We start from the raw sequence: 16,405 nt of genomic DNA on the forward strand, positions 1-16,405 counted from the left end.
CTTTCTCTAGTTACCCTCTTGCTCCTTATATATGAATAAAAGGCTTTGGGATTTTCCTTAACCCTGTTTGCTAAAGATATTTCATGACCCCTTTTAGCCCTCTGGATTCCTCGTTTCGGATTGGTCCTACATTCCCGATATTATTCCAAAGCTTCGTCTGTCTTCAGTCGCCTAGACCTTATGTATGCTTCCTTTTTCCTCTAAGCTAGTCTCACAATTTCACCTGTCATCCATGGTTCCCTAATCTTGCTATTTCTATCCCTCATTTTCACAGGGACATGCCTGTCCTGCACTCTAATCAACCTCTCTTTAAAAGCCTCCCACATATCAAATGTGGATTTACCTTCAAGCAGCTGCTCCCAATCCACATTCCCCAGCTCCTGCCAAATTTTGGTATAGTTGGCCTTCCCCCAATTTAGCACTCTTCCTTTACGACCACTCTCGTCTTTGTCCATGAGTATTCTAAAACTTACGGAATTGTGATCACTATTCCCAAAGTAATCCCCGACTGAAACTTCAACCACCTGGCCGGGCTCATTGGCCAACACCATGTCCAGTATGGCCCCTTCCCGAGTTGGACTCTTTCCATACTGCTCTATAAAACCCAACTGGATGCTCCTTACAAATTCTGCTCCATCTAGACCTCTGACACTAAGTGTATCCAAGTCAATGTTGGGAAAATTAAAATCTCCTATCACCACTAGCCTGTTGCTCCTACTCCTTTCCATAATCTGTTTACATATTTGTACCTCTATCTCACACTCGCTGTTGGGAGGTCTGTAGGATAGCCCCAACATTGTTACCGCACCCTTCCTATTTCTGAGCTCTGCCCATATCGCCTCGCTGCTCGAATCCTCCATAATGCCCTCTTACAGCACAGCTGTGATATCCTCTCTGACCAGTAATGCAACTCCTCCACCCCTTTTACCTCCCTCTCTATCCCGCCTGAAGCATCGATATCCTGGGATATTTAGTTGCCAATCATGCCCTTCCCTCAACCAGTCTCAGTAACAGCAATAACATCATACTCCCAGGTACTAATCCAAGCCCTAAGTTCATCTGCCTTACCTACTACACTTAGAACATAGAACAGTACAGCACAGAACAGGCCCTTCGGCCCTCGATGTTGTGCCGAGAATTGTCCGAAACCAAGATCAAGCTATCCCACTCCCTGTCATTCTGGTGTGCTCCATGTGCCTATCCAATAACCGCTTGAAAGTTCCTCAAGTGTCCGACTCCACTATCACAGCAGGCAGTCCATTCCACACCCTAACCACTCTCTGAGTAAAGAACCTACCTCGGGCATCCCTCCTATATCTCCCACCCTGAATCTTATAGTTATGCCCCCTTGTAACAGCTACATCCAGCCGAGGAAATAGTCTCTGAACGTCCACTCTACTTCTTGCATTAAAACAAATGCACCTCAGACCACCAGTCCCTTTGCGTTCATCATCTGCTCCCTGCCTACTCTTCCCCTTAGTCACGCTGACTTCATGATCTAGTTCCTTACAGGCTTTAGTTACTACCTCCTTACTGTCCACTAACCTCCTCGTTTGGTTCCCATTCCCCCTACCACATTAGTTTAAACAATCCCCAACAGCATTAGCAAAAGCACCCCCAAGGACATTGGTTCGAGTCCGGCCCAGGTGTAGAACGTCCAATTTGTAGGAGTCCCATCTCCCCAGAACCGGTCCCAATGTCCCAAAAATCTGAACCCCTCCCTCCTGCACCATCTCTCAAGCCACGCATTCATTCTGCCTATTCTTTCATTTCTACTCTGACTACCACGTGGCACTGGTAGCAATCCTGAGATTACTACCTCTGAGGGCCGACTTTTTAACTTGGCTCCTAACTCCCTAAATTCTGCTTGTAGGACCTCATCCCGTTTGTTTACCTATATCATTGGTGCCTATATGCACCACGACAACTGGCTGTCCACCCTCCCCCTTCAGAATGTTCTGCAGCCGATCTGAGAGATCCCTGACCCGTGTACCTGGGAGGCAACATATCATTCGGGAGTCTCGTTTTTGACCACAGAACCGCCTATCTACTCCCCTTACAATTGAATCCCCTATGACTATAGCCCTTCCACTCTTTTTCCCGCCCTTCTGTACAGCAGAGCCAGCCACGGTGCCATGAACCTGGCTACTGCTGCCTTCCCCTGGTGAGCCATCTCTCCCAACAGTATCCAAAACTGTTTTGGAGGAAGATGACCGCAGGGGACACCTGCACTGCCTTCCTGCTTTTTCTCTGCCTTTTGGTCACCCATTTCCTTTCTCCCTCAGCAATCCTAATCTGTGGTGTGACCTATTCGCTAAACGTGCTATCCATGACCTCCTCAGCATCGCGGATGCTCCAAAGTGAGTCCATCCGCAGCTCCAGAACCTTCATGCGGTCTACCAAGATCGACAGCTGGACACACTTCCCGCATGTGAAGGAGCCAGGGACATCAGCCACGTCCCTGAGCTCCCACATTGAGCAAGAGGAGCATAACACGGGTCTGAGATCACCTGCCATTTTTAATCTTAAGCTTAACTTAGTCCAACTATAATATCAAATAATAGATAAATGAAAAAGGAAAAAAAAAGAAAAATTGTGACCAATCACACGATTAAAAAAAAATAGAAATAGAAAAACCCTACCTTATCAACACACCTCAGGGAAAAGAAAAACTACTTACCAGTCACCAGCCAATCACTTCCCTGCTGGCTGTGACATCACGGTTCAACTTCTTTCTACTTCTACCTGCCCTCGAGTCTCCCTCTTGATCTTTACTCGGCAGGGATTGTTACAGTGATTGGTTTTTTTTGGTAGAGGAGGAGGTAGGGAGGAAAACACTTGACATCAGCTCATCCACAAACCACCTTCTGGATACAGTGACCGCAATGCACTGATGCAAATTTTCCGTACAGCAGCCAATCAGCGGCTCCGCTCTGCTGCCCTCTGCTGGATGCTTGCCTTCACTTGAACACGGAGGGTGTCTTGCTCAGGTACACCTTCTGGATACAGTGACCGCAATGCACTGATGCAAGTTTTCCCTGCAACAGCCAATCAGCAGCTCTGCTCTGCTGCCCTCTGCTGGATCTGTTATAGTCACGGCACAGCTGTCATCACCACCCTCCATCAGCGCAGATACACACACCTCGGTGGGAAATGTTAGTGGTCAGACTTCTGGAGCACAATATGGTGAGCACCATACTCTGCTGATGTACATCTGGTGGAGGCAGGAATCCCCAGGTGAGACAGCAGTTGGAGGTCTGCTGGATCAATGGACCCAACTGGGTCCAGCCTGATTCTGAGCCTCTGGAACAGAGTTACCCTGGGCTGATGGGGTGATAGGGACCTACCTGAGCGTTCAGAGGGAGATGTCAGCGATACTCCAGCAGATCCATTGCCGATTGGAAGAGTCCCAGAGTCTACGGGCGCAGGAGATGGCGCCGGCAATGAGTGGCACCGAGGCCAACATTGCTAGGGTGGCGACAGCAGTGGAGAGCCTGGTGCACGAGGTCGGCACCATGAGTGAAGATGTCTAAGGCTTCGGTGACGGCCATGGCTGAGGATCTCGGCAGTATGTCTGCCTCACTGGGGGATGTCACCCAGCACCAGGCCGTTGGTGGAGTTCTGCGGGACATGTCCACTTCATACCCCCTTCACCGTTCATTCCCCCCTCACTGCCCCTTTTATGGGCATGGCCTCACTCAGCCAGACCCTTGGCTGTGCTAACCTGGCATGCAGGCACCCTGGCATGGCACCCTGGCACCTGCAGGCACCCTGGCACCCTGGAAGTGCCCTGGCACTCTGCCTGTGTCAATGTGGCACACTGGCAGTGTCAGGCTAGCACTGCCAGGGCGCTTGGTTGGCATTTCCAGAGTGCCTGGGTGACAAGAGGAGTGCTAGGGTATTGCCCTGCCCTGTCCAATGGCCTCAGAGAGCCCCGAGTGGCCATCATGGCTGGTCACTGCTTGTGGAGACCAGGACGAATGGACACCTGATGCGACTGGTGACTCCTGGGTGCTGAGTGAATGTTGTGTTGGCATTTTTAAATAATCCAAATGACTCATTCAAATATCATTATCTGGGTCACTCCCAGCGAAGGCATGATGCAGATCTCGCCGGGTGTCGCGGGTCAGGTGACTTGCGATTGGCTCTGTGCCCGGTGGGAAGCCGATTGTGGCCTCGGCACAATTTACCCATCACACCCATCTGTGCCGGGAGCAATGCATTGGCTGAATTGCGCCCGATGTTTCTGAAGTGGGATAATTGAAATAATTTGATATTGCAACTTATATTAAGATGTACATTTACAGCATTAGAAATAGGTGAGTGCAGTTCAAACATAAATAGTTTTAAAGTCAGCTATGGGGGCATTTTGGGCATGATGGGTAAACTGTAGGGTACTGTGCAACTAATAATCGAAGATTGTAAAAGCCTAATTGCTGTTGGATAAACAAATTATAAGGAGATAGCAAAACAGAGAGGGAGGTATCCTGCTGTTCGCCAGGAGGGCTACACTATAGAGATAAGGGGCCATCTGTTATGCTTCCTCTGCTACAAATTTAGTGATGTACCTGTGTAAGTCACTGGGCGCAATTCAGCGGAAAATAGTCTGTTTTTGGGCACGCTTGGTGGGGCATTTCATGTTGGCCGTGTTGGCGAGATCATGGCTTGTATTCTGGAGCTCACTCCAGCAGCAACTCCATCTCTTGAAGTTACCCAGGGCCCAATGAGCAGACTCAGGGAAGAGGAAATGCTAGAGGCCAATATGGGGCCTGCCACCAAGGAGACTCTGGGGCCTCCCGTTCTTCTGGAGCCCTCTCCTTACACTGGCGCATCTCAGCGGCAGAGGGCAGAACAGGGTGGCACAGCAACACCCTTGACATCGATACATCGGCCAGGGTCCTCCAGCTCCAGGCCCTACAGAGGACGTCCGCCAAGGGCATGAAAGGCCACAGGGTGCGGAAAGCAGCAGGCTGCCTTCACCTTTAATGTGCATCCTGGGGACACACCTAGACGTAACACGAGACAATGGAGGATCAAGAGAATGAGTAGCACTGAGTGGACACTGGTCACCATCTGCGGCTAGGGTATATGATAATCTTGCCATTTTTGGGCGAGACACGGAACTCGCCATAGGGAGCCGGCCAGCTGAATCGCAAAATGGTATCCGCCGGGCGCAAATCCCGCTATTGGTTTCTATAACAAAAAGATACAAATATGTTACGCAGTCTTTGTACCAGTGAAACATTTTGTTGGATCAAGTTATGTCCCCCAAATATGTTTCTGAATAAAGTCTCAGTTACTGCAACTTAGAGACTTGAGTGGCTTCAATCTTTGACCACATTTCCCTCTGCACAGATGATTTCAGAACTGCTACAATGTTTGATTGATCACTTGTCTCCATCCTGCTTCTAGGACCTTCCTGCCACGTTCCCTATAGTATCGCAATGACTGCACTTCAATGTGCTGAATTGATTGTGAAACACTTTGGAATGTAGATGGTGAAAGGTGCTATATAACTGCAAGGACTCTTTCAAGTGAAGTGTACAAAGCGTAAAATGATTGTGGTATAAATAGTCCTTCAGTTCTTACTTTGAGGGGCAGCACGGTAGCATAGAGGGGCAGCATGGTAGCATAGTGGTTAGCACAATTGCTTCACAGCTCCAGGGCCCCAGGTTTGATTCCCGGCTTGGGTCACTGTCTGTGTGGAGTCTGCACATTCTCCCTGTGTGTGCGTGGGTTTCCTCCGGGTGTCCGGTTTCCTCCCGCAGTCCAAAGATGTGCAGGTTAGGTGGATTGGCCATGCTAAATTGCCCTTAGAGTCAAAAATTGCCCTTAGTGTTGGGTGGGGTTACTGGGTTATGGGGACAGGGTGAAGGTGTGGGCTTGGGTAGGGTGCTCTTTCCAAGAGCCGGTGCAGACTCATTGGGCCGAATGGCCTCCTTCTGCACTGTAATTTCTATGAAATCTATGAAATTATTCCCAGGTTGAGTGTTTGGTTCTTTGAGTTACAACAATAAAGCAATCAATTTCACCTCCGTGTGAAGGACCAGGTTAGGTTAAGGAAGGGGTGGATCGGGCAGGTTTTTCACTTGGGGTTTGATTTGAAATCGAGGGGTGTGGCGATTTTAATGAGCAAAAAAATGGGATTCGTGAGTGCGAAGAAGGTGAGGGATCCAGGTGGGAGATATGTGATTGTGAGTGGGGTATTGGAAGGGGCACCGGTAGTGTTGGTAAATGTGTATGGCCCAAATTAGGATGATGTGGGTTTTATGAAGGGGTTGCTGGCAGCAATCCCGGATTTGGCCACGTACCAGTTGATCATGGGAGAAGATTTTAACTGTGTCCTGGAGCCGAGGGTGGATAGATCGAGCCCCAGGTCAATGGGTAGGGTACGAATGGCAAGGGAGATGGGTGGGGATATGGAGAGGATGGGTATGGTGGATCCATGACGCTTTCAGAACCCAGGGGGAAGTGAGTATTCCTTCTTTTCACATGTCTGTAAGGTGTACATAGAACATAGAACATACAGTGCAGAAGGAGGCCATTCGGCCCATCGAGTCTGCACCGACCCATTTAAGCCCTCACTTCCACCCTATCCCCGTAACCCAATACCCACTCCGAACCTTTTTGGTCACTAAGGGCAATTTTGTCATGGCCAATCCACCTAACCTGCACGTCTTTGGACTGTGGGAGGAAACCGGAGCACCCGGAGGAAACCCACGCAGACACGGGGAGAACGTGCAGACTCCACACAGACAGTGACCCAGCGGGGAATTGAACCTGGGACCCTGGCGCTGTGAAGCCACAGTGCTATCCACTTGTGCTACCGTGCTGCCCCAATTTGTATTTGAGGATTGATTACTTTGTAGTGAGTCGGGAGATTTTGGTTGGGGTGGAGGGGGCAGAGTATGCGGGGATAGTTATCTCGGACCATGCAAAACACTGGCTAGATATTCGGTTCAGTACGGACGAGAGCAGAGGCCGGGGTGGAGGTTTGACTCGGGGTTGTAGGTGGATGGAGGTTTTTATGATAAGATGCGGTTGGCGATTAGGGATTATGTGGAGTTCAATCAGATTGGGGAGGTGTCGGCGGGCATTTTTTGGGAAACATTGAAGGCAGTGGTCCGGGGAGAAATTGTCTCATTTACGGTTCGTGCGAATAAGGAAAGGAGGGCGGAACATGACCGTCTTGTGAGAGAGATAGTGGAGGTGGACAGGGAATATTCGAGGGTGCCCACCGTGGAGGGATTGGTGAGGAGGAAAAAGTCGCAGGGGCAATTTGACAGGCTGACAACGGGGAGGGCGGTAGGGCAACTGCGTAGGGCAAGAGGGGTGCAATACGAGTATGGGGAGAAGGCGAGCCGCACGCTGGCGCACCAGCTGCGGAGGCAGGCTGCATCCAGGGAACTATTGAAGATATGGACTGGGGCTGCGGATGTGGTGTCAGAGCCAGGGAAGATAAATGAGGCATTTAGAGAGTATTACCAGGGACTTTATGAGGCAGACCCAGGAGAGGAGGGGGACATGGGGTGGTTCTGGACGAGCTGGAATTTCCCCAGGTGGAGGAAGCAAAGAGGCAGGCGTTGGAGGAGCCCCTGGGGCTGACGGAGGTGCTGGATAGTATCAGGGGTATGAAGTCGGGGAAGGTCCCTGGGCTGGATGGGTACCCGGCAGAATTTTATAAGGAATTTGCGGCGGACCTGGCACCACATCTGTTGGGGGCGTTTCATGAAGCACTGGAGAAGGGGGAGTTGCCGGAGACGATGAAGCAGGCAGTAATCACACTAATCCCAAAAAAGGGAAGGATCTGGTGGAATGTGGGTCGTATAGACCCATATCACTATTGAACATGGATGTGAAAGTATTGGCTAACTTGTTGGCAGGGAGGATGGAGGATTGTGTCCCGGGGTTGGTTACAGAAGATCAAACAGGCTTCGTGAAGGGCAGGCAGCTCGCGAGTAATAGAAGATGGCTGTTGAATGTAGTGATGAATCCGTCGAGAGCTCTGGTACCGGAGGTGGTGGTGTCCATGGACGCAGAGAAATCATTTGATCGGGTGGAGTGGCGGAACTTGTTCGAAGTTTTGGAAAGGTTTGGGTTTGGGCCGAGATTTGTGGCATGGGTGTGGTTGCTGTATGTGGCGCCAAGAGCGAGGGTGAGGACGAATGATATGAGCTCACAATGCTTTGACTTACACAGGGATATGAGGCAGGGGTGCCCGCTGTCGCCGCTGCTATTTGCGCTGGCTATAGAGCCATTGGCGATGGCTCGCAGGGGGTCGGCAGAGTGGCAGGGGATAATGAGGGGACAGAGGGAGCATCGGGTGTCGCTCTATGCTGATGACCTCTTGCTGTATGTTTCGGATCTGTTGGAGAGAATGGGAACGATTATGGGCCTGTTAGGTGGTTTGGAGGGTACTCAGGATACAAGCTGAATGTAGGGAAAAGCGAGGTATTCCCGGTGAATGAGCTGGCACAGTGGGCTAATTTAGGGGGGATGCCATTTACGGTAGCGAGGGATAGGTTTAGGTACTTGGGGATTAAGGTAGCGAGGGAATGGACGGGGCTCCATAAGTGGAACTTAACAAAGCTGGTGGAGGAGGCCAGGGAGGATCTTAAGAGGTGGGATACACTGCACTTAACCTTGGCGGGAGGTTCCAAGTAGTGAAAATGAATATTCTGCTGAGGTTCTTGTTTATCTTTCAGGCTCTCCCGATCTTTATACCAAAGGCCTTTTTTCGGAAAGTGGACACAATCATCTCTGACTTTCTATGGGCAGGGAAGGTGCCAAGGGTGGGGAGGACCCTGCTACAGAGGCAGCGGGGGGGGGGGGGGTTTGGCGTTGCCAAACGTGCTGTATTATTATTGGGCGGCGAATGTGGACAAGGTGCGGCGGTGGTGGGAAGGAGAAGGGGTAGTGTGGGTTAGGATGGTGGAGGAATCTTATAAAGGGTCTAGTTTGAGGGCTATGGTGATGGCAGCATTGCCAATGGCTCTGAGTAGGTATTCAGGGAGCCCATTGGTGCAGTCCACGGTGAAGATATGGAATCAGCTGAGGAGGCATTTTAGGGTGGAAGGGATGTCGGTGCTAACGCCGCTGTGCGAGAATCATGGGTTTGAGCCGGGGGGGGGGGGGCGGGGGGGGGGGGGGGGGTGGGGGGTGGGGGGAAGGAGAGTGAATACAGGAGGTGGAGGGAAGTGGGGCTAGTCAGGGTGCAGGATTGTATTTGGAGGAAGGGTTCACCAGTCTGGAGGAGCTAAGGGAGAGGGTAGAGCTGCCGAGGGGTAGTGAGTTCAGGTATCTACAGGTTAGGGACTTTGCACGAAAGACCGCTGCTTCCAGATGGGGAAGGGGAGGGAAGAATTGGGGATATATATAAGTGGCTGGGGGAGCAGGGAGGTGAGTGGGTGGTGAAGATCAAGGAGAAATGGGAAGCAGAGTTGGGAATGGAGATCAATTGGGGAGTATGGAGTGAGGCACTGCGAAGGGTAAACGGGACCTCCTCTTGTGCAAGGATGAGCCTGATACAGTTTAAGCTGGTGCACAGGGTGCATATGACTCGGGCGAGAATGAGTGGGTTCTTTCAGGGGGTAGCAGATGAGTGTGAGAGGTGTGGGCGGGGGCCAGCGAATCATGCGCTCATGTTTTGGGGATGTGAAAAAGTGGGAAGGTTCTGGGCGGGAGTGTTTGCGGTCTTAGCCAGGATAGTGGAGGAGGGAGTAGACCCGGACCCTTTGGTGGCGATATTTGGGGTTTCAGAGAAGCCGGAGTTCATGGAGAGGAGGAGGGCCGATGTCTTGGCCTTCGCCTCTCTGATTGCATGGCGAAGAATTTTGCTGGAGTGGCGGTCGGCATCGCCACCGAGGGCAGCAGCATGGTTGGGTGACCTGTATGACTTCCTGCGGTTAGAGAAGATAAAGTATGAGTTAAGGGGCTCAGCAGGGGAGTTTGAGAAAAGGTGGGGGATGTTTGTGACCATGTTTGAGGAGCTGTTTGTCGAAGGGGGGTGGGGGGGGGGGGGGGGGCTGGGTGATGGGGGGGGGGGGGGTGAAAAAGGAGAAAAATCTGTACAAACTGTATCATTGATTGGTGGGAAGAATGTTTCCCGGCGTGTTTATTTGCTGTAACCTATTTTGATACAAGTTTGAATAAAATGCGTTTTAAAAAAAAATAAAGCAATCAATTTGAACAAGATTATGAAATGAAAGAAGTATTTAATTGCAAAGAAATAAAATGAAAGGTCTGTAAAAATGTTGCAGACAGTATTTTTAAAGTATGTTTAAATCAAAAATGATTCGAATCGAATCATCATGTATACAGAAGTACAATGCCGTTATGTCTCCAAGCTATACCGTTAGAAAGTTAACAGCATCCATCACTGTGCATGTAAGAACCATCGCGCCATGTTAAGGAACTTTGCATGAAGTTGTTCCTATGCACTTATGTAATCTTAGAAACTGCAATTAAGTGTTGGGAGTGGGGGGTGCGGAGGGGGGGGGGGTGGGGAGGGGAGAGAGGGCAGTACAGGAGTGATGGAAGCAGTGGTCGGGAATGGGGGCAGAAGGGAGGCGATTTTTCGTAATAACTTTAAAGTGCTAAAAAGCCTCCAAAATGGCCAAGATGGAATCTTAAGCTGAAACATTGCTTTCTAGAAGACTAGAATGGTTACAACACAGAAGGAGGCCATTTGGCTCATCATCTACATGTTGGCTCTTTGCAAAACCAATTCACCCACTATCACTCCCCTGCCTTTTTCCTGTAAGTCTGTGGATCTTTTCTTTTCAGATACGGACCAAATTTGTTTCCAAATGCCATGATTAAATCTGCACACTTTCAGGCAGTGCATCCTAACCACTTGCTGTGTAAAGCCCACATTTAACACAAGTCATCATCCTAGTACAAGGAGTTGATGGCTGTACTTGGGTTGACTGCCCAGAGGATCAGTAAAGGGTTGATTAACATTTAAATTGCTGTCTAGCTCTCACTAAGATTGCATGGCACTTCAGCAGATCATGCTTAATGTTGCTGCCCCGAGAAAACAAGCTGGACAGAGAATTTCAAGTGCTGCTTATAGGTGTTTCTTTCACTGTTCACTTGCTGCTGGGGGTTTGAAGAGGACTTTTGGAACACGTGGGGCTGGATCCTCTGGTCCCCCAGCTGCGTGTTTCTCGGCGGTGCGCCACTCGCTGGTGGCAGGATTCTACCTTCCTGCTGCTTGTCATTGGTATTTCCCATTGTAACCACCCCACGCTGGGAAACTCACGGGCGGGGATGCGCTGCTGGCAGGAAAAGTGAATCACAACGACCGGAGAAATCCGGCCATAGAGCTTTACAGCACAGAAAGAGGGCCTTCAGCCCATCGTGAGCACCAGTCATCAAGCACCTATCTATTCAAATCCTATTTTCCAACATGACTTTAGACTGGATTTTGGTTTCTAAGGTAGGTAACTCGGATCACGAGGTTTCCTGATTCACCAGGCCCACCAGGTAAAAAGAATCCTGAATTGTGAGATTCTGGTGCTGTGGGGGCAGATGCAGTGTGGAGTTGGGCCTGCTGATTCTGGAAGCAGAACATTGATGGCCATGGGGGCAGCGATTACCCAGATGGACTGGTTTGAAGGCACACCTTGGTTCTTAGGAACTTTGTTCCAGTTGTTTTAGAAGTTGTTAGGTTCTCTCTAACATTCAACCCTCAGACCCCCACTCACATAGCCCCTTATATGCTCCAACCCAAATCATGTCCTGCAATCACCTTCCATGCCATCTTATGCCAGCGTGCCAACTCCATAACTGCTGTAGCCATCTGGGATGGCCACTTCCAGAACACAAAATGAATGCTCACAATGAATGTAGGGAACTATGGACAATGTTAGGAAAGCAAGCAGGCACAGAGCCTGTATGCATATTGGGAAGGCAGCTCCCAGACGGGACTGAAACTGTAGGTCAATTAAAATATTGATGGCCCATCTCCAGGAACAAAGGAAAGACACTCAAGCAACCGATACAGCTCCAGACATTCCGGCCCCAATTCCCCAAACCGAAAGCGCAAACAAAGCAAGGCCAACGGCCACCAAACACACGCCCAGCCATCAGGGCACCCACCCCTTTATTGGTCAAGATCAATACCAGTGATCAAGGTGCGGCCCAATTAATTGGGGCCAAGTTTAAGGCCCGCCCAAAAGGGCGCGAAGCCTCTCCGGGTATAAGAAGAAACCCCCCGAGAAAGAATCGCTTTCTTGGACTTTGCTTTCAAAGCGGAGAGACCCGTCCACCAGCTGCACCAGAAGCAAGTAAGTCCAAGGTCAACGCTCGCTACCAGACGGATGACCTTAGCTGTTCTCCTGTACCTCTTTGAACCCAACAACTTCAGATCCGAACAACGGCTATTGTTCCTCTGACTGAGTGGGCACTCGAAGCGAAGTATAGGCATTAGCGTTAGACATAGTTTAGTTTGTAGTACTTTGTGCATGAGTAGATATTACTGTGTGTGTAAATAAATAGTATTGACTTTGAACTAACTAACTGGTGTATTGGCTCTTGGATCAGTATTTGGGTTTGAACCTTATGGCGGTATCGAGAGATACCTGCCGACTCTAAAGCAAACATAATTAGGATTAAGGAAGGTGACCATATTGACCGCCATATTGAGAACCAGAGAAACAGAGCAAGAGTGCCCATCCAGTATCCACCATGGGGAATCCTTAGGAGCCATGGGGAGATAAAATAAACATTTAAAATGCTAACACAACTTTCACTATTCAGACTTGATCATGAAAAAAATCTCCCATTCATGAAGTCATCAAAGCTTTCAAATATCCTGAAGATTTATATAATGTTTAAAACAAATTCTGTTCACATCCCCAATCATTTAATAGCCTCTTTAAGCTATCAATCAGAACCAATGTGAACTCAAAACCTCTGCTGAGATAAGTGTAGCTTTTGAAACATAGCCAAATATTCATTTTGAATAGTCCTTAGGGAAATTTCAAAGAACTTTATTGAAACTGCTTGGACAGATGCTAGACCAACAGGTCTGTTAATAAAAGCAGGCCAGTAGTATTTTAAACTAAAAATTATTGACAGCTGCAGCATTTGTTTTATAGTTTAAAGAAATAAGATTTTGAAAAATAAATGAGATCATGGCAGTTAAACATATCTTATCCACTGTTCAAGAGTGCTTATGCCTACTCCATAATTTTATGACGCCATACTACTGGTTAAGGGACTCGCAACAGCCAAAATTGGGTGTTTGGATTAAGAACTAAATTCAAACGGCCCTGCTGAGATTTGATTTCCTGCCTGTGTGGATCATGACCTGCCTGCCTTTCCCCTACCATGAAAAATGGGAACTGTCAGTCCCACTGCATCCGGATCCCAGCCACCATTTTTAAAGATCTTCCCAATTCTGTGTAAATCCAGCCCCTTCTGTGTCATGACTTCATCAGCACTACCATAAGGGCAGGCAGAGCAGCAGCAGTTGCTTGAGAGGGAGACAGGAGGTAGTGGTGGACCTCCTTCACCAGCACCTTGAAGAACCTGTGTCCTCTCTCAGTCAGTGCCGAAGCCATTCTGGTTTCGCTGTGTGCCAGCCAGCACCCTCCACACCATGAGTTATGGATGCCTTTGTGCACTGTTCCACAAAAATTGTGTCTGATCAGCACTCAACTGCTAAACACACGAGGGTTTGTTTAGCACCTGCTGATATGTTCAAAGTATGGTAATCAACAATTAGGATCAAAATTGTGTGCTAAATTAACCCTGAGAGGTCTTAAAAAACACATGTCAGTTGATACAACCCCAATGTAACAATGCTGTTGTTCATTACAGTCCCATGTTAAGAAAGTCAGTTTAACCCAGATGCTATGTTTGAGCACCACATTGGAAAAGTATAACTGCTGCCTCGATCACGGGTTCCCAAACTGTGGAGACAACACTGGGAGACATGAGGAAGAAATTGTCAAATGATGAATTTTATTTATTATTTATTCATTGCATTTTTATAATCAGTTGCTCAGACGAACTTTAAAAGCTCTGCGGGAATTTGTTATATAAAGTAATTAATTTACGATATGTCAAAGGGAATATGGGTGCATAGAAACAATTAATTAGGCACCATATGTACATTGGAGTTTCAGTTGTCATGTAATTGTCCAATTAAACTAAGTTCAGAACAAAGTCAGCTTTTTATTTGGATACATTGCATTCAAATAATAACATGCTCTATTACCTATCACTCTATAAACATTATGTGCCTATAATCAAACTAATAATCTCATCCATCACATTAATGGAGAGTTTTGCAAATGAGCCATTGTTTAAGTTGCAAAAAGACCATTATCATTTATATATTTTGTATAATGTTTGGGCATTAAAGGGGATAAATATTAAACCAGCGTGCTGGCAGGGGTACAAGGTCAGCTGGTTGGCCTGGAAGAGGATATGCAATAAATTAAGTTTGGCCATCTTTGGTCTAGATTTAACACTTCACCTCAGGCCAATCATCAGTTCATTATCAGATAGCATGAGAAACAGGAGCTGGAGTTTCACATACAGCCGATCGAGGCTGTTTTGCCATTCAGTACAATTGTTGCTGAACTTCAGCAATAAGGTGAGGTTCCCCCAATGTGTGAAACTCCAGATGGGATAGCGTCAAGTTGTTATGCTCCAGATGAGGAGAGATGAACTGGCTCCCTTTCTTTTATCCAGCCCCCTCAGTTGGTCACAATCTGATTAATTTAAAAAGGATCACTTCACTTTGTAGATATCTTTTCCCAGCCCAATATATTTATGTTTTAAGAGGTGCAATTTAACCACACATTCTTCATTTTAATGAGACCACCTCTCATTCTTCTGAACTTTAGACAATTTAGACCAATTCTGCTCGATTTCTTTTTATTGATACCCGGGATGAGAGAGCTATTCAATCTAGTAAACTTCCTTTGTTTCCCCTTCAAGGCAAGTATCCCCTTTCTTAAGGAGCCAAAAAACTGTGCACAATAATCCAGGTGGTCTCACGCAAGCCTTGCAACATTGCAACATGGATGCTTACTCTTATAACTCAACCCCCTTGCAAAAAAGGCTGAAATACCATTTTCTGTTCTAATTGTTTGCTGCACCTGCATGTTAACTTTGTGATTCATATATGAGCACATCCAAATCTCTCTGAATGCAAATATATATTAGTCGCTCACCCTTTAAAAATGTTATGTTTCTCCGTTCTTCCTGCTAAGTTTCATAATTTCACACTTCCCCAACATTAACCTCCAACTACTGCCATCTGGGTCAAACACTTAGGGCGCGATTCTCCGCTCCCACGCCGGTTGGGAGAATTGCCTGGGTCGCCAGATTTTCCCGCGACGCCGGTCCGACCCTTCTCGCGATTCTCCCAAGCGGCGAGAGCGGCCCCATCGAGTTCCGCGCGGCGCAGGCCGGAGAATCGCCCGGGACACCCAAAATGGCGATTCTCCGGCACCCCTACTATTCTCAGGCCCGGATGGGCCGAGCGGCCAGCCCCTGCGCCGTCCACACCTGGTCGCTGCCGGCAGGAACAGCACGGGAATGCTGGGAGGGGTGGCCTGTGGGGGGGGGGGGGGGGGCGGGAGGGGGGATCCTGCACCGGGGGGGGGCCTCAAATGGGGTGTGGCCCGTGATCGGTGCCCACCGATCGTCGGGCCGTCCTGTCTGAAGGAGGACCTTTCTACCGCAGCCCCGCAAGGTCCGTCTGACATCTTCTTGCGGGGCGGACCAGGGGAGGACGGCAACGGCTCATGCGCGGGTTGGCGCTGGCCAACCTGCGCATGCGCGGGTGACGGCAGTTATGCGGTGCCGGCCGCCATGTAAGAGGCGCCAAGGCCTGCCGTGTGTAAATGATGCGGCGCCGCTCCTAGCCCATTATTGGGCCCTGAATCTGTTGGGATAGGGGCCGTTTCGCGCCATCGTGAAGCTCGACGGCGTTCACGACGGTGCGAACACTCTGCCTCCATTTCGGAGAATCCCGCCCCTAACTTGATATCCCTTTTAAGTCTGAGCATTCCCCTCAGTTTACTTTTGCCAAATAATTTTAATTTTTTATTAATCTTTATTGTCACAAGTAGGCTTACATTAACACTGCAATGAAGTTACTGTGAAAAGCCCCTTGTCACCACATTCTGGGCCTGTTCGGGTACACAGAGGGAGAATTTGGAATGTTCAAATTACCTAACAGCACATTTTGTACCATCAGTAAATTTTGATATATTGCACTCAGTCCCCTCATCAAAGTCATTGGCCCGTAACGTCAGCAGATTTGGGTAATCTCCATTGGGTTGCCACTCTCACCAGACTTACCTTCACTGGAATTCCCACGTCTCGCACAACCTCCTTCACTCAGGCTGAGTAATAATAATAACTTGTCACAAGTAGGCTT

This window comes from Scyliorhinus torazame, chromosome 7, assembly GCF_047496885.1.
Source record: "Scyliorhinus torazame isolate Kashiwa2021f chromosome 7, sScyTor2.1, whole genome shotgun sequence".
Classification (NCBI taxonomy): Eukaryota; Metazoa; Chordata; class Chondrichthyes; order Carcharhiniformes; family Scyliorhinidae; genus Scyliorhinus; species Scyliorhinus torazame.